We start from the raw sequence: 20378 nt of genomic DNA on the forward strand, positions 1-20378 counted from the left end.
TGTTGTAGGTATGGATGAGATAGATTGCATAGGTTATAATGGATACACAAGCCTAGGTTGAATGGGCATGGTTGGCTGCTACTGACAGATAGTCATTCCAGGCTAACCTAAAGACGACGGCATACCGATATATGGTTGCCCACCAGAATATGGAGTATAAGGAGAATATGCATATTGTTCTCCGTATGGGGGTAGTCCAGTGTCAAGCGGATACATACAACGGTAACCAGATGAACCAACTTGATGTGAAATTGATGGGTCCAGCTATTCGATACCTGTACATGAGGAACTAGATAAAATTCCAGTAGAGGACATTGGTGAAGTCCAAGGGCTAGAAGCAACACCTAAGTGGGTTCTCGATAAATATTTGTAACCCGATGGGATGGACGAAACACCATACAAGTGTGACTCAGGTGTTGTAGTAAACATCAAAGAGGTTGCGACAGAAGATTATGTCGTAGCTGTAATAGATGGTACAATCTAGGATGTTGACTCTGCCATAGTCAAATGTCCAAATAAGTTTCCTAACGAATCAACAGGTGTCTGAAAGTAATCAAGATCAAAAGGAGCAATGAAATGAGGAGTATGAGGATACAGGTAAAGTCCAGTTCCAAAATGGAATGGAGTTCTAGGTGATTCTACCTTAGGTTCCTCTTCTATTGAAATCAAACCAGGTGGAAGAATTTCACCATCTGGTCCATAATATATTTATGGTTGTTGTTGAGGTAAAGAGGAGGTCTTGACAGTTACAGATGTCTGAGGATCTACCGGTCAATATTATTCCGGTAATGTAACAAATTCTGATTGTTCCACCTCAAGATCCAAATGTTCTCTTAAAAGAACAAGTTCAGGTTGGTCTTCGTGAACAACTTCTGGTTTAGAAGTAAGTTTTGATTGAATAGTGATGGGTTTAGGATTCAGTTCTGGTTGAACAAATGCAGGTTCAGAAGTAATTTCTTGTTGAACAACTTCGGACTGAGAATCAACTTGTTGTTGAACAACTTGGGTTACCGTTTCACTAGATTCAATTATAGTTTCCTCAGGTAATTGTGGAGATTCAACTTTAGTAACAGATGTACCAGTAACCGTAGGAGTAACTGGGGTTACAGTACTTACTGGTATAGGTGTTTCTGGTAATTCAGATGAATAACCAGATGCTTGTGAAGTACTGGATCCAGCCAAATGAGACTGCTTTGACCGAATAGGTGTAGCTTTGGGCGGTAAAGGTGGTTTATTCGCTGCTTTCCTCGAACGACAGGGTAAGGGTTGATTTTCCTCCACGATTGCTGATTGATTTTATTACAAAAAAGAAATAAACAAAAAGGGGTAAGCTAGGCAAAAGGTTTACCAAGCAATTGTGAACTGCATAATACCTCTTGGAAAACCAAGAAGTACGGGCAGGAAATCGCCCCGAATGTTGTGTTCGATGTATCATAGTGTACAAGGTGGCTGACTCGATTACCTAAGGATGGATAGAAACCTAGTGTTGTCCTCCCATATATACCTGAAAGTACATGGAGGCCCAATCCGTATTAACGTTGTTTAATGCAAAACTGCACAGTGAGAGCATTCCCATATACTTAAAGTACTGTAACACCGCCCTATATACCTGAAGGTACGTGGACGAGCTACAATATACTAACGTATGTGGAATGAGATATTACACTCGGGATGTATTGCAGACAAGTTAACAACAGCTGCTGTGTTTTATGATGCCAAAACACGTCTCTAGCCTAGAACCTCTAAATGTTTTGCGTTAGATGACAATGCTCCATTAGGTAAATTGAGGTTAATTCTCTAGCCTAGAACCTATAAATGTTTTGTGTTAGATGATAATGCTCCATTAGGTAAATTGAGGTTAATTTTAAGTTGATCCTGATTAATAATTTGCCTTTCAAGGTTCACCACGTGATGTATTTTCAATTCCTAGAATGCAACTAACATGATAAGCATTCTTTCCATTCAATTTAACAATGAAAATCTTAGCTAATAGGGATAGAGAAATCATATTTCTTTCGATCAAAGAGCAAAGAGCATAATCTAATGCAAATTCCCTAAACTATTCCTATGAGCACACACAAACTTTTTCAATGCACGATGCAAGTTTTTCTTTTCAATTCCCTTAATGTTATGATGAAAAAAAAGGAAACTAATGCACATATAATCAATCAATCTCTTTACAAGAATGAATACTTTACGACAATTCTATTTCAAAGGAAAAGAAGACTTTTACGACACTTTCTTTTGAACAAAGATTAATCGACTATAATCTAACTTTGACGATGAATCGATAATGAAAAAGAAATCATTTAAGAAACATTAATCAATCAAGTCAAAGTAGGGCTAGCAAAGGAGATACAATCTTGATTTCAGAGACATAACACTCATTGATCATTCAACAAGCAATCAAATAGAAGAAATTTGGTGAAAAACCCTATCCAAAGGTGGAAAACTGACCCAAGGAGGATCAGCGCAGCCCTGAATGGGAGACAGTGCACTTCAGAGCACTGTCCCTAAGCCAAGGGTGCTCTGCAGCGCACTGTGTCCCTCACAAGCCTGCGCTGGTGACAGTAAGCCATTTCAAGAGGCAACTAAACACAGTTTTTGACAAAAATTCACTTCAACAAGGGTTTAACACAATCAATGAAAGGAACTAAGGTCTGCTAGAGTGTACTAGGATGTGATAAGCTACTTGGAATGATGATCCTCCCTAGTATGGTTGCCAATTTGTTATAAAGAATTTGGTATCTATGGATAAATACTAATTCCCTAGATAAGTATCTATATCTAGAACAACAGTTTAAAGCACTTTAACCTTTTTCTATAAACAATAGATAAGACAAAGAGAATGAGAGGACCTACTTGTACTTTCACTTTCCTCTTGTTTCATTTGTATCGATCTTGTCGCTCCTTCCCATACTTAACACACTTTAGAAGTACTTGTAAACATCAACAGAAGAAAAAGAACCAATCAAAGCAAAAGATCTATTGATTACAAGTAAATGGAATCAGATACATTGACACATATAAGCATCACATATCAAGACAAGCATATGGAAAAAGGTGTAAATACTTTATTGAATAGAAGGAAGAATTACAACCATGAAGCTTGATTCGAAGTCACTCCTCCAGCTTTGGTTCCATCCACATCACATCATAAGCATGACATTCCGGCAGCATAATGACACTTACAATAGTCTAAATTCTCAAACTAACATTATCTCCTTACAATTCATCAAAGTCCAGCCCATTGATCACTTAGATGAGTACTCAATTTATAGGAAGATAGAGGAGGTTTTGTCATCAATGAGGGTATTGAATGGCCTTCCATACTTAGAATTAGTTCCATGGAGGAAGGATGAGAGGATAGGAGGTATCTTAACTCATTCCTCATCCATTTTCGAGCTCATAGGAGATGATAAGTGTGGGAATCTTCTAGAAGGCTCAAGAAGATAAGAATATTCCCCAAACCCTATGTGAATTTCACTCAAACTTGCCCATCGTAGGTCAAAGAGGGCCTAAGTGCTCTGTAGAGCACCTTGGCATGGACTTAAGCTCTGCAGCACACCCTTGCATGGGCCTACCTGCACTGGTCCCTCTAAAGATCATTTCAGGATGTCTTTAGGCCATGAAATTGTTTGGGAAGGAGGCATTCAAAAGGTTGACTTGTTTAGGTCATGTAGCAACTGAAATTAGGGTTTGATGAGTGCTAAAACAATGATTTGGATGACGGGAGTGATGTGCCCAAATGGATCTATGACACCAGGCCATTTACCAATTTTGCCATGAAGGTCTATTCATTTGTATAGCAGTCCAAGTGACTTGGGATACTCTCCAAATGACCCTCTGCAAAAGGGTCAACTAAAAGAGCTCCGGAGTGGGTAGTGTAGAATTCCTGCAGAAACTCCGATAGATCTAGAATTCTAGTTAAATTAAAAACAAGTAATTTGTTGATATTCAAGAGAGGAGAGAAAGAATTTGCTCCATAAAATCAATGTATTAAATTAATGAACAATATTAATACATGAGCAACTGAACCTTTAATCCCAAAGGGAGGTGGTTATATAAAAATTGTCGAATCTAGAAAACTAGGAAAAAACTAGAAAAGGCTAAGAAAAGCTAAAGGGAGGCCTAAAATAGCAACAATGACTCAAGAAAGCCTATGCCAACTATTAGCCACGAGGAAAGAATGAGGAGGGGCGCATTTCCCAATGAAGACAACTTTAAAACATGCTAAAATGGTCCAAGGGACTAAATCCCTTGATTTAAGGGGGAATCTTCATGTGGGGCGCCAATCCTCAAACAACTCAAGTGGACGAGGTGTGGTTAGGTGTGAACATGCACTTAGATGTCTAAATGGTTTAGGAAAGTGGTTGGACCAATATTTCCATAAAATTAAGCCTTTAAAGGCAAAAAACAAGGGAAAGTTGGTCCACCAAGCTAGTTTACCAAAAACCAAGTGTGAACATGACTTTTAGTGCATGTGGCTAAGTCAAGGATACTTAGGCTAAAAAGTAAATGTAGATGTTAGGATTATATTCCAAAACCCCCTCTTCATTCTAACTCACTTATCTAAACTGAGTCCTGACCAAGATGCCATGTTAGGTACTCAGGTACAATAAATAAAAGATCCTCATAAAATGAAGAAAGAGGGAAAGCCTTGTGGGAACACCCCCCCCAAAGAGGAAAAAAGGACTAAGTGGATAGAAGGGCCTACTCAGCTATCTACACCACTCCAAGCATAGCTCTTAGTTTTGAAAATTTCTTTTCAGTGAAAGACTTGGTGAAGATGTCTGCAACCTGATGCTCAGTGGGGCAGTACTACAGTGATATGACTTGGTCACGAATCAACTCGCAGATGTAATGCATGTGAATATCGATGTGCTTGGTCCTCTTCCTATAAACTGGATCAATCAATATCTAAATGGACCCCTGATTGTCACAAAATATGACAGTCGGAAGTGGATACTGAATACCAAACTCAGAGAGAAGCCCCTGCAACCAAACCACCTGTGTAGCTGGATTCACTACACCTCTATACTTTGCCTCGACTGTAGATAAAGAAATTGTGGATTGCTTCTTCATAAACCAGCAAATGGGCCCTAAACCAAAGCTAAAAACATAACTAGAGGTGGACTTGCAGTCTGTACCATCGCCAGCCTAATCAAAATTTGTGTACCCAATCAGTGAAAGTGGGCAATCTGCAGCATAAAAGATACCAAAACTGGAAGTACCTTTCACATATATAAGGACTCTCTTTGCAGGTTTCTAGTGAAACTCATGGGGCTCCTGCATATATTTGGAACAAACTCCTACTGCAAAAGATATATCAGTTCGAGTGTGAGTAAGATACAACAAACTCCCAACCAACTGTCGATACAGTGTAATTTCCACCAAAGGTGTAGTACCCGCATCCCCAAATCTGATCCCCGAAAGAAAGGGAGATGTTGTTGGCTTGAATTCTGTCATCTAAAAGTAGACAAGTAGATCTGATGCATACTTAGACTGTTCCATCTTGATCCCTGAAGTAGACTGAGAAACTTCAAGACCAAGAAAGTAGTGCAACAGTCCCAAATCTGTCATGGAAAATCAATCGTGCAATGCTGATTTTGCCGAATCAATAACTGAGGTAAGGTTCCCTGTCATCAGTAAATCATCTACATAAAGTACTATCAGCAAAAGGGAATCATCATGTTGCAACAAATAAACATTCGGATCAGATTTTCATCGAATGAATCCAATGGAAAGCAGGAAAGAATCCATCTTTGCATACCAAGCTCTGGGAGCCTGTTTTAGGCCATACAAAGATTTCTTTAATCTGCAAATGAGGGAAGAGTTCTGAATGTATCCCTGTGGCTGCTCCATATATATCTCCTCCTTGAGATCTCCATGAATAAATTCACTCTTCACATCCATGTGATGAACTTCCCATCTGCGAGAAGCAGCAATGGCTAAAACTAGTTGAATGGAGTCCATTTTTGCAACAGGTGCAAATGTCTCTATGTAGTCTATGCCATGTACCTGTGAGTATCCTTTTGCAACAAGTCAAGCTTTTTACTTGTTGATATCACCATCTGCAACAATCTTTGTTCGATAGATCCATCAACATCGAACAAGCTTTCTTCCTTTTGGAAGTGGAACCAAGTCCCATGTGTTGTTTTCCATGAGAGCAAAGTACTCTTCATCCATGGAATCCTCCCAAAGCGAGTTTCCAATAGCCTCAGAGTGTGACTGTGGATCTGAACCAAGTGTCATATAGCAATGTATGGGAAGCAATGGTTCGGTGGCAGCCAAGGCTTGAGGATCCATAAAATATTGTGATCTAGTCCTTCTCGCATCCGCAGGATCACCGACTAGTTCAGCATCTTGCAAGGTTTTCTCTGCCCAAGTTGGCAATTGAGTTGGAGCAGACATGACCTGCTCCTTATCTTCTGAATTAAACCCAAGAGGCTTCTCTGATGGCTGCTCTAAAGTTCTCGAAGAAGTTTCGGACTCCTCCTCATCAGTGGCAACAAGCGGTTCCTCAGCAGGGTCTGCTGAAAAATCATGCAGTGATTCTTCTTCAAACTTCACACTTCGAGCTACAAGGAACTTTTCAATGTGAGAGTCTAGAAATATATATCCTTTAACATTGTTAGGATATCCAACAAAGATACATTCAACACTTTGAGGCTCCAAATCCTTCCTCTTATCTGTCGGAATGTGAGCCCATGCTCGTGAACCAAAAATGTGAAAGTGCAACACTTTCAGTTTCTTACCGGTCCAACATTCAAATGGAGTGGTGCGTTTGAGTGCTTTGTGAGGAATGCGGTTCTAAATGTATGCTGCACAATTAATAGCTTCAGCCCATAGCTTAGGAGCTAATGATTTTCAGTATAGCATACAATTGGCCATCTGTTTTAACGGTCGGTTTTTCCTCTTCGCGACACCATTCTGCTGTGGTGTATATGGCACTATGTGTTGTAGCTGTATACCTGCATCAATACAAAGTTGCTGAACATCTTTGTTCACATACTCCCCCACCATTATCACTATGGAGTATCTTAATCTTACACCCAAACTCATTCTCAGCAAGTGCTTTAAATTCTATAAGGCATTCAAATACTTCCGATTTTAATTTCAGAAAAATACCCAAGTAAAGCGAGAGAAATCATCTATGAAGGTGAGTACATATCAAGCCTTACTGATTGAAGGCTGCGGGAATGTGCCTGTGATGTCACTGTGAATCAGCCCAAGAGGTGAAGAAGCTCTTTGTGCCTTCCCTTTGTCAAACTTTTGCTCTGGATGCTTGCCAAGAATGCATCCTTGACATACATCGCTTGTGAATTTAATAGCGGGCAATCCTTCTACCATGTTTTCCTTGCTGAGTTGATGCAAGTACTTATAGTTTAGATGGCCAAATATTTCATTCCATAACCTGCTGATATCATTATATTGTGACAAAAATATAGTTCTAATATATTTAGGAACAAACTGGGAGAATAAATACAAACGAGAACCGTGATCTGCAATTCCATGTGCAAGTTGTGAGCCCGTGGAAATGTCGGTAATCATTGCGGAGTCCGGAGTGAACTCCACCTTCCTTCCAGAGCTGGAATGAGTGATATGATATATCGAGAGAATATTTTGGATAGTGAGGGAACATGAAGCACATTTGTGAAGCAGCCCCCTTCAAGGTCTACAATTCCTTCTCCGCACACCTTTGCGGGTGTGGCATCTCCCAAGTAAATTGGGGATCTAGTGCTTTCTTCGATGGAGGAAAATTCATCTTTTGATGCAGTCATATGGTTCGATGCACCTGAATCAAGGATCCAAGCTGATGGATTGGATGTGATAGCCATTAAAGCATGGCCATCTTGTGCTCTCCCTCTCCCATCTCTCATTCTATCATCATCCTTCTTCTTTGCATTCTCGAGAATGGTGAGATTGTGTTGCTGCAATTACTTAGCCATCTCATCGATTATTTTCCTCATGAAATTTTCTTCAGGATGAAAACCTTTGGAATAGTAGCTGCAAAGTGTTCTTTCCTTCTTCTTCTTACCCTTAGGAAAATAAGAGCTCTCTGAATATTGTACGGGTCTCTCCTTCTTTGATTCATTAAATTTACCCTTCCCTTTTTGCTTGTCTCTTCCACTGCTCTTTGGAGCATCAGTAGCCGCAAGTGCTTGGTTCTTTGAACGCTTGATGGCACCAATTTGGACTAAATTAGCTTGCTCTTGAGTCAATTCTGCAATGAAGTCATTCAATAGAGGAATTTTCCATTTTTCCTGAGTCAATTTAGATGCTTGAAAGATGATACAAATACGGAATATTCAGGGCCTATTTTCGAGAGAATCGAAAGGATGAGTTGATCTTACTCTTTCTTGACTCCACATGCATCAAGTTCAATGAGGATGGATTTAAAATTGGTGAAGTATTCTTGCAGGTTGCTGAAATGAGTTGGACTGAGGGATATGAATTCATTCTCCAGTTGATGCACTCTCATTTCATCCTGCTTGCCGAATAGTCCTTCCAATGTGGTCCAGACTGCATCGGGAGTAGTGGCTCCACTGACATGAAAGAGGAGTTCTATGGAAATTGATAGGCATATCAGCCCAATTTCTTCATCTAATTTATTGAAATACTTGATCTTCTCCGCTGCAGAAGTCGGTTCAGTCTCCGTTCCCATTGTTACCCTGTAAAGCCCTTTGCTTCGGAGGAGCAGAGTAATCTCTGTCTTCCATTCGAAGTAATTGAAAGGATTTAGAACGAGTTTTGTGGGTTGAGAGAGATGATCCATTGCTGCTTGCTGCGCCTCCTAATGATCTATACCTGCAAATAAAACCGTGTACAATCCACTAGATTCGAACTAGCTCTGATACCATGTAGAATTCCTGCAGAAACTCCGATAGATCTAGAATTCTAGTTAAATTAAACACAAGTAATTTGCTGATATTCAAGAGAGGAGAGAAAGAATTTTCTCCATAAAACAAATGTATTAAATTAGTGAACAATAGTAATACATTAGCAACTGAACCTCTAATCCCAAAGGGAGGTGGTTATATAGAAATTGCCGAATCTAGAAAACTAGGAAAAAACTAGTAAAAAACTAGAAAAGGCTAAGAAAAGCTAAAGGGAGGCCTAAAATAGCAAAAATGACTCAAGACAACCTATGCAAACTATCAGCCACGATGAAAGAATGATGAGGGGCACATTTCCCAAGGAAGGCAACTTTAAACATGCTAAAATGGTCCGGGGGACCAAATCCCTTGACTTAAGGGGGAATCTTCATGTGGGGCACCAATCCTCAAATAACTCAAGTGGATGAGGTGTGGTTAGGTGTGAACATGCACTTATATGTCTAAATGGTTTAGGAAAGTGTTTGGACCAATATTTCCATAATATTAAGTCTTTAAAGTCAAAAAATAAGGGAAAGTTGGTCCACCGAGCTAGTTTACCAAAAACCAAGTGTGAACATGATTTTTAGTGCATGTGGCTAAGTCAAGGATACTTAGGCTAAAAAATAAATGTAGATGTTAGGATTATATTCCAACAATTAGGGGAGAAAATAGTAGAATTTTATTATTACACCTTTACATGGCCAGAAGAGGGTGCATACCACCGTGCCAAAGATATCCAAAATAGTTGCTCCATGGGCTGGGTAGCTCATTGGTGAATGGAAAAAAACCATTACTCTGTCAATGCCTTGTTCTTAACCGATAAATGCATCATGAAATGTTCAATGGAATTCAAGGCCCCTCTTCGATATCTATCAAGAAACCTAGTGATCTACATTATTAAGGGCCTGTCTAACCATATGTGTATATCTGCATGGTACACCAATGTGATGCAAACATGGATTGAACGTTAAAAACCTATTATTTTATCTCTACATGGCTTGAAGAGAGGGTGTGCCTTACAAGATAAGGGTGTTGGGGTTATTGGTGAATGGAAAAGTGCATTATTCTGCCACTACCTTGTTGTTATCTAGTAAAGTTAACTCAACTCCTTGCATGTCTAATGGAATTTGAGGTGCTTCTTGCATATATTTTTAGAAAGCTTTAGATTACTTATCTAGGTTATTAAGGGCCATTTTATTAATATTTGTTTGGAAATCTTCCTTTTTTTTCAAGTTGGTTTGTGCCTAGGCAGGGGCCACTTGTCACCAGAATTGTGTGACACTTCCTGGAACAATGGCCCAAAAAAATCCTTTAAGTTTAGTTTCTTATTTGCAGGGTACATCAGTAACAAGCATGGTTCTATTGCAAGAGAAAATAGAATCATTACATCAAATATGTTTTATTTCTTTTATAAGTAAACAATTAAACCCGGATCTTTTCCTAAGTATTCCCTTTTATAAAAAAAACAAAATTCAAAAGAATACGCCATGCCTTAGAACCTGAAATGACCCATAGAAAAAACAACAAAACAAGAATCAACCGAATCCAATTCAGAATCTTAATCAGAGGAATAATAAATATTCTTTAGTCACTGGTATAATCATCTTCACACATTGATAAGGTCTGCTAATGTTCTGGGTTGCACACTTAAAAAATTTAGACTTTAGCTACAAGGATTTATTTTGTAACTCTCCTTCCTTGATAAGAAGAACACATAATTGCATTTGTTGTGCTTTCAAAGCTTGTCCAACACCTTGTTATCTTCATTTTCAAAATCCTTCTCAATATTCTTATGATAAAATGATGCCCAGATCAAATTAGCAATCAAGTTTGTTGGCTTCATGATGGAAATTATCAGTGAGGCTCATGCTAATAAATAAGCTTCTTTGTGAAGCTTGTTGATACAATGTATCATCACAGTAAATTAAATTTGACAAATGTTGAATATTTTAGCACAATTCATTTATCAAAATTGTTTATCATGGTATGCCTAACTCTCTAACTCTATATGTTGTATATTTCTGAAAACTAAGCTTTTAGAAAAAAACAAAATTTGGCATACACATTGAACTTTTGTGCTTCTTCATAAAACATAGAATTTTTTTATTGTGAATCATATATGACTCGAATTTGATGGTGAAAACAAGCAATTTTCTCCCTATTGTGCTTATCTTGGATACTTTATAAGCACTACCTTCACAAATAGTAGGGGTTAACCTTGATTTGTATTGCATGCATGAGGAATTTTATTTTCCAATTTCCAATCAGACTTCTAACTATCAAATCAATGCAGATAATTGCTTTGGAAGTGCTAAGGAGTGATCAACATTCAAGTCTCAAAACCAACATCCACGTGATTTTGGTGCATGACTCATGATGGATCCTTCTCTATAATTTTTATTTTTTCATCCTTATTTAGAATTATTTGTTATTCTTGAACTGCTTACCTAGTGATGATTCCATAACACTGGTTGTGAAAACAAGATCTAAGTCCAAACTGCCACTGCAAGAAGTGGAGCAGAGGTTACCATTCTACAACGAATGATTCTCATTCTACACATAATAACTCTATTATATTGATGGAATGTTCATATTCCATATTCCATGGACAAGAATATGTTCATTATGGAATGAGCATAGTGCAATAAGTTTGATTGCAAAACCAACTATGTCAGCTCATCTTGCACCCATGGAAATTGCAAGAAAAGGAGGTGCCCTACTATCCTATTACCCAATTGTGAGATTTCCTCTTTGGCATTCTCATCACTTGGAATAAAGCATATTTGATAAAGGTGATTTTACCCCTCCTCCTCTGTCACAATCTATACATATTTTTGGAACTAAGGAATGTCTTTGTTTCATTGTATTTACGTGACAACCTTGGGTGGGTGTTGTTAATGTGAAATATAGAAATCATGAGTTGCGAGAGAAATTTTGATTTTGAGGTAGAAAATCTCATGGTTCAAGCATAATTGCATGTCCCTTTCATTTTCTCACTATTACTTATGAACTATGCACCCATTGACATAGAGGGGTAGTTCTTGTTAAATGGTTTACATGAAGTTAAAGACAACCTGTTACAAAAATGGTTAGAGAGATTAAGGATTTGATTTGAACATTTATATTCTCCGTAGGCCATGTTTTATATCAAAGAATGGTTTCAAATGTATTTCCCATGAGATCTAAAGTGAAAGTACAACATGTCCTATCAAAATCAAGTTAGCATCTTAGTTTTCACTTTTATAGCTTATTTATTTGTTGTTAACCTTGCATATGAATAGTCATGTTTGAAGGAAAACCCTTCTGTCAAGTTTGATTATTATCCTTTCAAAAATTTTAATCAAATCCTCATGCATCATACAAATAATTTGAATCCTTTCAACTTTTTCATCCTTCACACTAATTTACTGTTGCTAATAATTTGCATTTTTGTGTATGTTTTAAGGTTGAAAATTGATCAGTGTAGGTTGGTAATTAGTCTAGATGTTCAACAGTCGACAATGGAACCTTATCAACAAATCAGTAACAAGGGAATATGTTCTCATATGAGTGGAGATGAGAGAAAAACTGATAGAAATCATTTATTTCTTACCAGTGATGTTGAGGCTCTGCATTGTTCAATTTGTATGGAGGAGTGGACAACTGTAGGAGATCACTATATAGGTGAATCATTTCTTGCTCGTTTTAGGAGTTCTTTAATTTATTTTGTGGCTTACTTAGCTTCTCTTTTTCTCTGTTTCTTGTTGGCTTCCTTGAACTCCTGACATTTTGATTGCTTTAGTCTTTGGTAGGTGATACTTTATAGATTCGCCCCACTTTCTCTTTATCTGACATTTTCTACTAGTGATGACTTAAGATGGAGTCTTAACATATTTATTTGATGATATCATGACTAGTGAACATTTATGGCTGCCTTGAACTCTTGAAATTTTAAATGCTTTAGGATTTGGGAGGTGATACTTTATGGATATTCCCCTCACTTTCTCTTTATCTCACATTCACTGCTTGTGATGAATTGAGATGGAGTCTTAACATGTTAGATTAATCTGATGATATCATGACTAATGCACATTTATAGGTGGATGTTGTAAGCTTCCCTTTCTTGTGATGACATGCTTTAATATTGAGAGTAAGGTTGCTTCCATGTCACAGAGCTGAAGATCATCTATTGTATGTGATTTCAAGATTGAATGTCTTCACTGCATGATATTTTTGTAAATATTAATATGAATAATAGATGTCATGATTGTTGATTATACTGATTGACATGACTTGGATATTTGTCACAATACATTCAATATATGTGTTAGAATTGATTGGGTTAGTTTTTTTAACTGGAACTAACTTTACACAAAGACTTATGGCAGGAGGGCTAGACGAAAATTTGAACAAGGCAATTCTTCATGGGGCATTTATACCCTTTGATGACATCAAGGAAATCACCACTCCTCTTGATCAGGCCACTCAGAAGCACCACTCCTTTGGTTTTGTGATGTTATTGGACAAGGAATATGCAGTTGTTTCTATGGATAACATGAACAATACTGAGCTCTATGGAAGGGTCTTAACTATCAATTATGCTAAGCCCATTAGGATCAAGGGAAGTGAACAAGGCTGGGCATCCCAACCTAGTAAGTTTTTGCACCTTTTCTGAGTTTTTTCATTTGCGTTTTATGGGTTCCACAACTTGAAATTAACTAGCGTTAAGTGGGAGTGGTTCATTCATAAGGGGTGCCTAATAGATGTGAGTTCAATTCCCATTGAGTCCATCATAGTTGACAACTTTATATTTTTTTAGAACAATAGTTGATTTATATTATTTATTTTAAGTTACTTCAAGAAACACACCCAAAGGTGACATAATTCATTCAAATTAGTTGACAGGGTAAGTATTCTGCCAATTTTTCTCAGGGATTTCTTCCGACTTCCTTCCTTCTTTAATTTTCACACAACATTTGGGTGGGGTGTGCCATAATAAGAATGAAATCCCAGTGACAAACTCAATACTCAGTGAGACCCCATTGATGATTTCGTATTAAATATAGGGTATATCAGTATTATGTCTTTTGACAGAATTTAATTGATACCCGACTTGAAAGCATAGGATTACAAGAACCCACTATATCAACATTACCCTTAGATTGCACCAAGCCTCCAATGGCCTACGCAATGGGTTTTAATTCTTTGATTAAAGCATGAAGCTTTTTTTCATTTATATCAAACTAGCCAAGCTCAGCGATAAGGTAACCCTGTGATTATTAGGCAATCACATTCTTACAATGTCTTGGGAGGTTTGCATTGGATGCTTACGAATTTTCAATTATCACAATATTTCAGCTTCGATTTTCCTCATAGTTACTAGGAGCACTCAATGAATGGAGCCTAAGACCTCTCTTTGGGTTCTGAATATGTAGCATAATGGATTTCTTCACAAATGTTCACATTTTAGTCACATATGTTATCTTATATGGTGTGAAGCCTAAAGGAAAAGTATATTGCAAGATACATGTAGGAAATTTTCAAAAGAGATTCATATGGGCCAGGGTCAATGTCAATGTTCCAATTCCCATCGCATCAAACCCTGACCCCTTGTTCTCACCAACCCACACACAAATTCTAAATGAAATTGCAAGGATAAAATACTTACATGTAAAAAATAATTTGAAGGCTAGAGGAATGGAGACCTCCATTAGCAAAATTGAGGGTGTAACAACCCTGGTGAAAATTCCATGTAAGAAAAGTTAATAAAGGGAAAATAATAACCACGGTTGATGTAACACTTATTCCAAGCTAAATGTTTGGAAAAATCCTAGTGATGGGGATCACTTTTGATTGTTTAATGGCTAAGGAAATTGGCAAAGGAAATGGCTAAGGCTTTGGAAATGAGAAATAGAATTTTGTCACATCTTCTTATGAAAATAATGGAAACTAGGAGAAAAGGGAGGTGAAAGGTCACAAGTTTCATGTGAGGAGGAAAATGAAGGAAAATAATGGAAAATGAAGATAATAGAGGCCTCATTCATGAAAAGTCTTCTGAGGATTAGTTGGTAACCTTTTTTCAGTTCAGTGTTGAGCTCTTTGATTATTCTCTCTCTCTCTTTCATACTCTTGGATACTTAGAGTTTTCTTGGTGCACTATTGGAGGGTGTGGAATACTTGGATTCTTGGAGAAATAAGGAAAAGGAAGAGAAGGAAATCACAAGAGGACATTAGGATCAACAACTACATTGGATTGGCTTGTAGGTACCGAGTTGCATGTATTTTTTCCTCACTAGGTTTGGCATGCATGGCATATGCATGTGGATTTCTGGTCATGATCTGTCACTGGTATGGAGGATTGCTTGGATTTATAGTGGATTTCCTACCCTTTCCATTTTTTGGATAGCCATGGTGGTTGTGGATTTGTTTTCCTTGTTTTTGTTGGTTGGTTATCATGTTTCCTTAGCTTGGGTTGAGTTATTAGTCCTGGAAGCCTTCGTTGGACAAATGCTTTGGATGTCCTGTAAAAGTTTGGTTTGAGTTACTAGTCCTGGAAGCCTTGGTTGGACAAACAATATGGAAACCCTTGGTAGGTTGAGTTACTAGTCCTGGAAGCCTTGGTTGGACAAACGCTCTGGAAACCCGGTAAAAGTTGAGGGTTAAGTTACTAGTCCTCGGAGCCTTAGTTGGAAAAATGCTCTAGAAGCCCTAGAACGTTTGGATAGAGACCAATCTGATGATGGTTTTGTGATGTCTCACTGTGAGTTGGAATCACTATTTGATGGGTTGAGGTGGATGATCTCTGAAAGCCCTGGATGTTTTTTACTGATGCATTCTATGAGATCCCACATTAATGCTTGGAATATGGCATGAGGGTGAATGGAAGAAGAGAGATTTGGCTTAGCCATTCTATGGTCAAGTGGAATGTGGAAGTGCCATCCTGGGTTTGGATTTTGCATCATCAATAAGAGGTTATTTATCCTAGTGTTTCTATGAGTATTATATTGGATTATATGTGGTTCATATGGTTGTTACTTCATTGGTATTTCTGTTGCTATTATGTTGGTTATATATGTGTTTTATGATAGTATCTATGTATGGCTCTCGTCATGTTTTTACTTGTAAATGAATGATCAGTGTATCTATGACCTAATGGATGAAATGGCAATTAATATGTTGATACATCAATGTCTCTTAGCGATTCTCAGATAAGTATGAGACCCCTATGCTCAGATTGGTTATTTACACCTATAAGTTACATATTCGTGATATGTTTGACGAAACGCCTGTCATGGCTAGTAGAGGTCCAGTCAAGGTTTCATTCAAGTGATTGCATTTATACTTTCATTTCCTTGTTATTTTACTATTTTAAAGATGTGATTTAATTCTGGGTAGTGACCTGGGCTCTCGGCCTAAAAACGTGGCTCAAATCTTGGGGATGCTGGCACAACATTTACAAAATGAGTCCCTGGACGTTGGCTTACGGGCCTGTGAGAGCGTCCAAAGGTACCTAGACGCTATTATGCCCATAGCATTAGAGCATCCAAAGGTCAAGATGTCCAAAATCTCAGTGGGACCTAGGGGCTAGTTAGCATAAAGGGTGGATTGGTTCCTTAGGGTCCTAATGTTGATGTGGAATGTTTGTATGGTGTGTTTCTGTCAGTTCCACTTCCTTAATGTGACTTAGGAGGTCGATTCATATCATAGTGGCCTCTCATCGCATGTTTACCGCAGATGGCTTGTTGCTTAGGTAGATGTGGGAGAAGGGTGTTACAGAGTGGTATCAAAGCATGTTTCACCCCTCGGACTAGATGGGTTGTGTGTTGGTCATGCATGCATGTCAGTTGCATGTGTGTCTCTTACACTTACATTTTGTGTGCTTGTTTCATTTTCATAATGTTAATCATGGTTTTAGTGATCTCGTCATGAGGAACTTGATGTTGTTATTCAGGGGCACATCGTCATGAGTGTATGACTGGTTACATGTTGTTATATGTCGCTTACATGTATCATTATTGTATGCTTGGTTACAATCTTGTATGTTAGGTTGAATTCTTGTATGCTTGGTTGCATGTATCATTCTTGTAGGTTTGGTTACAATTATTGCTCATTTATGCTTGGTCATATGTGTTTATGCATATGTATGGTTGGCTATGCATTGCTTACGCATACTCATGTTTGCATGTCGTCAAGTCTGCAGTAATGTAATGATTATTGTCATGCATGAGGTCGTGAAGTGTGTTGTTTTTAAGGTCATGCATTGATGACTGGAACCTAGCTGGAATGGTTGTTGCATGGTCATATGCTTATTTGTTATGTTTCTATATGTTTTCATGATTATGTTATACAAGTATCACACTAATTTTTTGATCTTGTAGACAAGGTATCCTCCCCCAGCTATGCTAAGGTATGTTTGTTTATATGGTTTTGGTTTAGCTGGCATGATATACCTTGTAGGAAGAAATATCAAATGGCTAGCAAATTGGTAGACTACAAAGACTCTCCCTATGAATAAAATGAGCAGTATGGTGTTAGGAACTCTTTCTATTTGGAAGATAAACTGAGAAGCTTAATGGAAGAAATAAGGAGTTGTAAGGAAGATAATGACAGAATCTTCAGGCACAAGAGAGACAAGAAGAGGCAAATGTAGTGATACTTTAGAGTTTGTCGTATTTTCAGTAGCAGGGACCACATTGGATCATCTATGAGCAGGAGGACAAAACTAATTGGGCATATGGCAGTAGGTCGCATGGTGGTCATAGGTCAGATAGATATGACATGGTTAGAGATGGAGAGGAGAAGGGATAGACACATGTATTATTCTAGTTCTAAGTTAGATAGGCACTATGATCGTCATCGTTATCATCCTTATAGGAGGAGTGATAGGGGATACTTGATAGATGAGTTTAAGAAATCTAATCCACCTAGTTTTGATGGAGAGATGAAGAAACCAAAAGATGCAAAGGTATGGTTGCTTGGCATGAGGAAGTTCTTCAGGTTGCATGACTATTCAGAGAACATGAAAGCCAAAGTATCTACATTTAGTCTCAAAGTTAAAGCAGACATCTAGTGGGAGGACATGAAGAATGTCATATATTCATGAAGAGGACTTAACTTGGAGTGAATTTGAGCGGCTATTCAAGAAGAAGTATTTGTCGGAGTGATAATTTGATGACAACGAAAAATAATTCTATGAACTAAAGATGGGATCCATGACAGATGATGAGTACACTGCAAGTTCTTGGAGTTACTGAGGTATGTGCCTTGCCTTAAGGAGGAGAAGGCCAAGATTCAGATATTCACTAGTGGGTTACCAATAGAATCCAAATATAGGATTGAGTTCGATGAGCCTATATCATTGGAGGAGGCCATCTGGAAGCTAAAAAACTGCTATGAACAATCGAAGTATAGATCTGAGACCAAGCCAGACTAGAAGGGAAATGCAAAGAACAAAGGAAAATGGGACAAGAAGCAAGTAAGACCACAGGATTCAAGTAATAAGGAGAATGTTGCACCACCTAAGAGGTTCAATGCATCAGATAGAGGACAGGGACATCGATCTGAGGAGTAGAATAAGGGTGGAGGATGGAAGCCTATATAGTATTGGACTTGTGGAAAATATTATCATAGGACAGATTTTCCACAGAATCAGGGTGGCAGGCCTCAGATATATAGTGCACAGGACACACAGACTATTGGGGATGTTGGTTAAAGCATTCCTTGTATTTATGTAGAATTGGATAAAAAACATGCATACCATTAGGCATCTATCATTGGTATGGATAAGCCTTGTGATAAAGTTATTTCTATTTTGACTGACCCTGGATCTAATTATAGCTATTTTAGTCTTGACTTGGTGGATAAGTGTGGTTTAAGTAAGGTATTGAATGCAAAATATTGGTTAGTGCAGTTAGATACAGGTACAAAGAAGCAAGTGCATCATTGGGTAACAGCTTAAGTATTTTTTTGAATGGTATTCCTACCACATCACATTTGAATGTATTACCGTTGGGATCATACAATATGTTGTTGGGCATGGATTGGTTGTACCTTCATAGAACCAAGGTGGATTGCTATGACAAAGAAATTGAGTGTGTGGATGACAATGGGGAATCAAGAGTCTTGCATGGAAAGAAGAAAGGCACATCAGTTAGGATGGTAACAACTATGCAAGCAAAGCGTAGCTGCAGGAAAGGGTGTGTGTCATTCGCAGGGCACATTTCTGGTGACAAGGGTAAGGAAGTTGAGGATGCATATGTGTTGAGCAAGTACCCAGTTTTGCAGCAGTTCAAGGTTGTATTTCCTGGGTACATTATAGAGTTTCCACCTCATAGGGAGGTAGACTTTTCTATTGAGTTGGTGCTATGGGAAGCTCTAACATCAAAATCACCTTACAAGATGAGCACACCTGATTTGGGTGATTTGAAGCTACAGTTGAAGGAAATGTTGGAAAAGGGATACATTATGCCAAGTGTATCACCTTGGGGTGCATCGATATTGTTTGTGAAGAAGAAAGATGGTACTCTCAAATTGTGCATTGACTACAGGTAGTTGAACAAAGTGACCATCAAGAATATGTATCCATTAGTGAGGATTGATGACTTGCTCGATCAGTTGAAGGGAGCAGTAGTGTTCTCGAAGATTGATCTGAGATCCGGATATCATCAAGTACGCATCAGAGAGGAGTATATTTACAAGAAAACTTTCCATACCAGGTATGGGCATTATGAGTTTGTTTTTTCTCCATTCAGTTTGGCTAATGCTCCAACTACATTTATGTGCTTGATGAATAGTGCATTTCGTTCGTATCTAGATAAGTTTGTTATTGTGTTCATTGATGAAATATTGGTATATTCTAAAAATGAGGAAGAGAATGTCGAGCATTTAGTAGTAGTGTCGAGATTTTTGAGAGAGCATCAATTGTATTCTAAGCTCAACAAGTGTAGTTTCTTTCAAACTGAGGTGCACTACTTGGGGCATGTTATCTCCAAGGAGGGCATTGCAGTAGATCCAAAAAAGATAAGGGTGATCATGGAGTGGGTAGCTCCTAAGAATATGGATGAGGTGAGATATTTTATGGGGTTGGCAGGCTATTATAGGAGGTTCATCGAGAAATTCTCATAGAATTCTTATCCTATCACATCATTGCAAAGAAAAGGTAAGAAATATAAATGGACATACCATTGCAAGGATAGTTTTGAGCAACTTAAGTAGTTGTTGACAAATGCACCAGTGTTAAAGATTGCACATCTGGACAAAGAGTTTGTGGTATTCATAGATTCTTGTAAGAAGGGACTTGGTGGAGTCCTTATGCAAGAAGGATAGGTAGTGTGCTATGATTCATGGAAAATAAATGAGCACGAGTAGAGCTACCCCACACATGATCTTGACTTGGCAGTGATTATACATGCATTGAAGATGTGGAGACAATATCTTTTGGGCAGGATATTTACATTGATGAGTGATCACATTGGTTTGCAGTATCTATTTGACCAACCAAATCTGAATGGTAGGCAGGCT

This window comes from Pinus tabuliformis, chromosome X (genome assembly GCF_031772625.1).
Source record: "Pinus tabuliformis cultivar Carrire ecotype Pingquan chromosome X, CPIR1, whole genome shotgun sequence".
Lineage (NCBI taxonomy): Eukaryota > Viridiplantae > Streptophyta > Pinopsida > Pinales > Pinaceae > Pinus > Pinus tabuliformis.